The sequence below is a fragment of the Eleutherodactylus coqui genome, chromosome 13 (genome assembly GCF_035609145.1).
Source record: "Eleutherodactylus coqui strain aEleCoq1 chromosome 13, aEleCoq1.hap1, whole genome shotgun sequence".
Lineage (NCBI taxonomy): Eukaryota > Metazoa > Chordata > Amphibia > Anura > Eleutherodactylidae > Eleutherodactylus > Eleutherodactylus coqui.
This window is the reverse complement of record NC_089849.1, coordinates 121882339-121889470: the sequence shown is the minus strand read 5'-3', so window position 1 is coordinate 121889470 and position 7132 is coordinate 121882339. Positions and strand designations below refer to the sequence as shown.

Below are 7132 nucleotides of genomic sequence, written 5' to 3'. Positions count from 1 at the left end.
AACCTTCTCCTCCGTCGTACGCCGCCCCCCCTCCCCCGTGAACTCTCTCCTCCATCGTACGCCGCCCCCCCCGGGAATCCTCTCCTCCGCCATACGCAGCCCCCCCCGGGAACCCTCTCCTCCGTCGTACGCCGCCCCCCCCCCCCGTGAACTCTCTCCCACGTCGTATGCGCCCCCCCCCCCCACGGGAACCCTCTCCTCCGTCGTACACGGCCCCCCCCCCACGGGAACCCTCTCCTCCCTTGTACGCGCCCCCCCCCCCACGGGAACCCTCTCCTCCCTTGTACGCGGCCCCCCCTACCACAGGAACCCTCTCCTCCCTTGTACGCGGCCCCCCCTACCACAGGAACCCTCTCCTCCGTTGTACGCCACCCCCCACCACAGGAACCCTCTCCTCCGTTGTACGCCACCCCCCACCACGGGAACCCTCTCCTCCGTCGTACGCCGCCCCCCGGGGAACCCTCTCCTCCGTCGTACGCCACCCCCCCATAACGGGAACCCTCTCCTCCGTCGTACGCCGCCCCCCCCGGGAACCCTCCCCTCCGTCGTACGCCGCCCCCACGGGAACCCTCTCCTCCGTCGTACGCCGCCCCCCGGGAACCCTCCCCTCCGTCGTACGCGGCCCCCCCCGGAACCCTCCCCTCCGTCGTACGCAGTCCCCCCCCCAAAACCCTCTCCTTCGTCGTACGCCGCCCCCCCCGGAACCCTCCCCTCCGTCGTACGCCGCACCCCCGGGAACCCTCCCTTCCGTCGTACGCCGCCCCCCCCCCCCCGGGAACCCTCTCATTCGTCGTACGCCCCTCCCCGGGAGACCTCCTGCTCTGTCGCAACCTGCTTCCTGGGAGCCCCTTCCTCCATCGCAACCTGCTTCCACAGGAGCCCCTTTTTCCCTGACACCCCTCCTCAGTCACACCGTGGGGGACCCCTCCTCCCTGACACCTCAGGCGTTCCCACCTCCACCGCAACCTGCTTCCCAGGACCCCCCTCCTCCTTCACAAATCGCTCCTTGGGAGCCCCTTCCTCCCTGACACCCTCCTCAGTCGCACCCCTGGAGACCCCTTCTTCCTGACACCCCAGGAGCCCCTTCCCCTATCGCACCCCAGGAGCCACCTGCTCCCTAACATGCCGAGCACCTCCTCCATCACACACGGCACCCCGGGAGACCCCTCCTCCCTGACACAGCTGCCCGGGATCACCCTCCTCCATCGCACACCGCACCCCGGGAACCCCCTCCTCCGTCGCACTGCGCTCACTGGGAACCCCTCTATACTTTCAGCCTCCCTTTCCAGCCTGGTCGTGTGACCTGAAGATCACGTGACACACGCCATTGACGCTCTTAGGAGTCAATACATTGTAGCATTCACCCTGCAGCGGAGTGCCAGTGCCGACTGCACGAATTTGACGCAACCAGCCGACAAATTGTGGAGGCGCGTCTGCATGCATAAGAAAGAGGCTTGGAACGCAAAACCCGGAAGCGGCTGTGGCACGCAAACACCTGGTTACCGGGTGAAGACTTCCGAGCAGCGAGGCGATGAAGAGGCCTGCAGGTCAGTGACCGGTGCACAGTGCTGCTCCCTGCCGGCGGAGACGGCGACTGCTGCTTTTGTATGGATGGTTATTTGTATACAGTGTAACGACACCTCCGCTCTCTGTCAGTGCAATGGAAGAACATTAAAGGGGATTCATCAGGATATAAAAGTGCCTCCAGCAGCCGATGTAACACCAGAGAACAGCCCATCCCCCCGCTCTCCTCTGACCCCCTCCCCCAACCAATCAGCTGTGTTCCTGGCATCAGCACTCATGTCCTGGGCGCTAGAGGGGGCACTGTGGAGCTGATTGGGGGGTCCGAGGAGAGCTGGTGTTACAATGGCTGCTGGAGACGCTTTTATCCCCTGTAATGACATTTCCGCTATTTCCTCGCAGTCCGTGGAGCGGTCCTCGTTGCGCACAAGGTGCACTTGCAGCGTGGCTTCCTGGCACCGCTGGGAGCGTGTCAGCCGCGCCGCGATCAGCCAGCTGTTCTGTTTGTTCTCTGTGACGTCCGTTATTTGTGGCGGATGTAAGGCCTGGCCTTATGTTTGTAAGGCTACATCAGACAATCCCTTTCCGTGCGCAGGGACCGCGCGAATGCTGGCGTGGATTTACACCTCATCATCTGAAGATCTAATATCCGCTCCGCACATCAAGGATGCGGTGGATTTTCTGCACCGTCTGGACAATATTTCGTATTCACGTGGCTCTTGTTATAGACGCCCCGAGGTGTCAGTCGGAGAGGATACAAACCAACGGCGCCGTCCGTCCGCGTAACAGAGACCTGGGATGAATGTGCCAAAAATAATGGGACTACACAACGTCCGCGTTCACGACTGCGTCGCGGCTCTGTTCTTCTCCTTTCGGGAATCCCAGAGGCCGAACAGATCTGTCTTATGACAAAACCGGACGGCGCCGACCGGACCTCACTGACTATAACGGGGGCTGTTCGATTTCTGCTCAGCTGTCCGTTTACCACCGTGCAGCGCATTTTCTTCCAGTTGCAGCCTGTCCCTATAATAGGGCCTGTGCCTAGAGGCATGCACAGAGCATTGCGGGCTTCACCAACATCAGAGGTCCCCGGACTGCAGCAACAAGGCCTGCCGCTTTACAATAGGGCGACCACATGCTGCTCATGCAGTAGGCGTATCCGAGCCAGTTATATGCTTCACCCGCCTGCAGCGGTGGCATCAGGGCTGGAGGAGTCAGAGACTGCACCCGCACAGGAGTGGCAGACCTCAGCACCCGTCTGGGTACAGCCGGCTCTCGGCTCAGATTATTGGCCTTGTTTGTCTCCTTTGACTGATTCCGTCACTAAGGGCCTTCGGCTAGCCCACTGTAAAAACACAGCAGCTTAATGCTGGCCCATGACATCACATCCAGTTGTAGGGGGTCTTTTCAAAGGAGACCAAATGCTAATGTTGCCTGGGTCCAAATTAGTATAAGCAATCAACGAGCGCTCGGAGAAGACATACGCTGACAACACAGACAGAGTGTGTGATCAAAATGACTTCTAGTTTATTCAAGAAAATACATTGGATTATATAGACCACAGACCATTATCTAGGCAGGATGCGCTTATCTCTTGGTCAGCATTTTATTACGACAACACATTCTTTCTTAATGAACTACTGCAAAGAGGAAACTTGGAGCCAGGACATCCTGTGAACGTACCACAGATAAGCAAAAACCTTGAACAATTCAAAGGAGTCATTTCTGGCCACCTGGCCCCTATCTTTCTTAACCAAAGCACATTTTGTATTTCAACTATTTATTCGTATTTTGATAGCTTAGCAACTAAATTAACCCCTTACATCTCCCCCATTTTGGACATAGGGTCCACCATCATGCTAGGTACTCCTCCCGAGTGGTGCCGGCTCCTGCCAGATTCCCTAGAGTCATGTGGTGGTCCCAAAGTCCATCTGGGTTAGAGTTTAGCAAAAGCCTTTTCACTACATTTAGTGACACATGAGATTACAACTTTTATGGCTATATACATACATAATAAAATCATCACAATTTGTAATATACTTTGTAAAATTCCCATGAACCACCCTCCTAAACCAGAGAACCAATTGGCAGGGTTCAAAGAACTAAATGTGTTACCCCACCAGCTATTTCTGGTTTCTGAGTTTTCATTTGTCCGTGCAAGCATGGTGTGATCTAGGACAACGTCAGAACTTTTGTCCAGTAGTGCCTGGACTGCTAGAACCGCTCGGACGCATGATAGAGACCCTCTAGCCACCGCGTCAAGATGGGCACTGTAGTATGCTACAGGTCGCTTTTTGTCACCATGCATTTGTGTCAGTACAGTGGTGGCGTGTCCCGCCATCTCAGTGACGCACATCTGGAAAGGTTTGTCATAGTCTGGCAGTCTGGTTATCTGTACTTTCAGCTGATTCGGCCTGCGGGGTCAGGGCAAATGGCCGTGAACCCAAACAGTCGTACAGAGGCTGCATGGTCATGGAGGCAGAGCGTATCCACGGCCGACAGTAAGAAACCGGTCCCAAAAAGGTACGTAACTGAGCATGGGAGGTGGGAAGTTGCATGTCACTTACCACCTTTGTGCGTTCCGGCGTCAGGTGTTTACTACCTGGACCTAGGCAGTGGCCCAGGAACACTACGTGAGATTTTGCAGAACTGAAGTTTGTCTTTGCTAGCTTTGCAGCCATTCTACTCTGATGGAGGAAACACAAAAGGCTTAGTGATGCATTGAGGCAACTATTTGGGTCAGGAGCACACAAAAGGTAAGTCATCAACATATTACAAGAGGGCGGTGCTCTCGGGAATTGACCAGGCGTCTAATATCAGCTTCATGCATCTGGTGAACTGGTTTTGGGCTATTCTGTGCCCCTTACGGCAGCACTGTCCAACAGTACTGCTTTCCTCTGAAGGTAAATGCAAACAAATACTGACAGTCTGACTGGCCCTTTAAACTCTTTCTCTTAACGGGGAACAAAAGGGGTATTGGCTGGGAAGACACATTCCTTAAGGGCCTTAAGTTAACATAAAGCAGAGACAGTGTCTGCAATTGCATCTTCCTGGACATGTGCCAGCGGATACTGACGGACCATGGGGGCTTTTTCTCCTTCCTTTAGGTAAACCATTACTGGGGGGGACTGACAGTTTACCGAGGTCTGTTTTGCTAGTAGCCCAAAGGCCCAAAGGAACGATACTAAAAACTTGTTCCTCTGCGTGCGTAAGAGTGAGGACAGGGAGAGGTGTCGCTTGGTCTGCTGCCATCCGACAGAAGGTCGGGTGACTTTCAGACCCGGGGTGTATACGAGCGTCACCGGACGGGTGAAGTTTGATAAAACATCCCAAGGGTCCCATCACGTCAGTTCCCAATATGCTTTCAGGACCTTCCAGCACAAGGAAGCGCGTGAGGCATCGTGACCCTTTAAACATTACCTCAAGCGGTTCAGTTTCTGCCAGCTGAATTGGCACTCCTGAAACCCCTTGCACCGATTACTGCTAGACAATCAGGCTGGTATTCTATTTCAAAAAGATCAGAACCTTTTTAAAATGGCTGATTTGCAATACCTAGATCACCTATGCCTCCCCCCCCCCTTTGAACTAGGGTACTTAATCGGAAGAAGAGTAGCCGGGTTCAAGGTAGTAACAACAGTGAAAAGAATGACAAGAGCACATTGTAGCTGGATTTGACGGGCCAGAAATAAGTGCTTGGCTTGCACTTGCGTGTATATGCTCCGGATGTCATGGGGGGGGGGACCACTAGGGGTAGTTCAATACCAACTCCGAAGATTTGTCAACCATTGCCTGTACTGCTGCCACCGCACAAACACATGAGGGAGCTCCTCGAGCCACTGGATCCAGCCTCATGGAGTAGTATCCAAGTGGCCGTGGTTGTCCTCCGTGCTTTTGTGTCAATACTGTCGTCACATGGCCAGAAAATTCAGTACAGAAAAGAATAAAGGGTAAAGTGTAAAAGGGTGAGAAATAAGCTTCAAGGGTGAGAGAGAGAGAGAGAATGATTGAAAGACAGTCATAGAGTAGTTGAATAAGAGAGGAAACAGAGTGGATCCATGGGCGGCAGTATGAAACAAGGCCCAGAAAGGTGTGGAGTTTGGCAGCAGGTGTAAGTACAGGCATGGCCGTTTGCGTGTTTCTCCTACAGAACATTCTCTCAAAGACAATACAGTACTAACAGCATTTAGCAGTGATACAGACATTCAACCAATCACAGAACTGACATTTACCCACAAAGCAAAAATACACCTTAAAATCCCTATATGTTTTCTATTTTTAAAACCGTATAATTCACGTAATTCATTACAAGTTTCTTATTTTATCAACGTCTGTCTTTCTTCTATGACTTTGAATTTTATCTCTATCTGAAACAGATTTTTGGAAAGCGGCCAGAACATTCACAACATTAATCATTAGTAATTATAAGAGGTATATTTCTCTGCACAGACTATCAAACACAGACGGCAGGGGAATAGTTAAACACATTAAAAAAAAAGGACAACATGCTAAGCGCTTCTAACAGCGCAGCATTTTTAACTCTTGTATTCTTAAAAGCCCCCACCTACGTGAGTGGGGTATAACTTTCTTACACTTTCTTGTAGAAGACTAAGCCGTATAACAAAGATTAGATTACATAACATCAAGACATACAAGACAAACAATAATGGTTGTCACATAATTATCCACAGATTCTGCATGAACTTGCTTTATGTCCCAAAGGAACACAAACTATGAAGGATTTCCTTTCTCTGATAACTGCCGTATCTACACTTGCCTCAATCCATCTATCTAACATACTTTTATCCAACCTTTGACTATCTCTGAATCTTTCCCAAACTTGTTGGTCTAAGATTCCCAAAATTCTAAACACCTGCTTTTCTCAACAATTCGCTACATTCTCTCCCCACGGCTAACTTGCTTTCTCTGACCTTTTGCTATTTCTCTAGCTGTTTCCATATAGGCATACTACTTGCCCTGTACGTTTCCCATATTGTCTGTTCTTTTTTCTAAACCGGCGTCTCTGATATCTTGTAGGCTTACCTACCGATATCCTCCCTTTCCCTCTCTCCTATAGGGGTAAAATAGGTTTTTAGACTGTTCTGCCCCCATCTCAATATGCTCACTATTCGTCACTAAGTATACAGGACACTATATCACACAGTACTTTACAGGAGGACACGACACACAGTCTTCCTTGTCCTGGAATAGTTTTACAGCGTCTTCCAGCAATCACACAGATGACTTCGGAGGGTAAGGGGAGACCACACTTCGCCTCTCAGGGAACTTTTGGTGATGTTATAACAAAGCCAACAAAAACAGATAATTGCCAACGTGATACAAACAATCGGTACAGAAACTTCAAGAATTCCCTCAGGCAACATGGCATAAAACAACAGGGTATGAGTTCTTCCGTCTATTACAGTTTTATGAACATCATACGTTAAAACATGGTGGAGTATTCTTATAAATACATGCAGCGACTAACCTTCTGTCAACGATGAGCCCAAAGTCAGGGGAGCCCAGAATCAAAGTGGCAAGTCAAGGGCCTACCTTTCACCGGTGATTTTTGGAGTCTGGGGTCCCGTGATCCTGGTCCCGTGGTGTTGGCAGT

General features: G+C 51.5%; 1 protein-coding gene across 2 annotated transcripts in view; it reads left to right on the top strand.

Annotated features, from left to right (window-relative positions):
* The first annotated feature begins 1290 nt into the window (after nt 1-1290).
* Nucleotides 1291-7132, top strand: part of LOC136588087 (gastrula zinc finger protein XlCGF53.1-like) — a 30483-nt gene continuing 24641 nt past the window's right edge. The window contains exon 1 of one of the 2 annotated variants that reach the window (XM_066587030.1): nt 1291-1547. The gene's annotated coding sequence lies outside the window, so the exon portion shown is untranslated. The remainder of the gene's footprint in view (nt 1548-7132) is intronic. The other variant, XM_066587031.1, reaches the window with a different exon arrangement.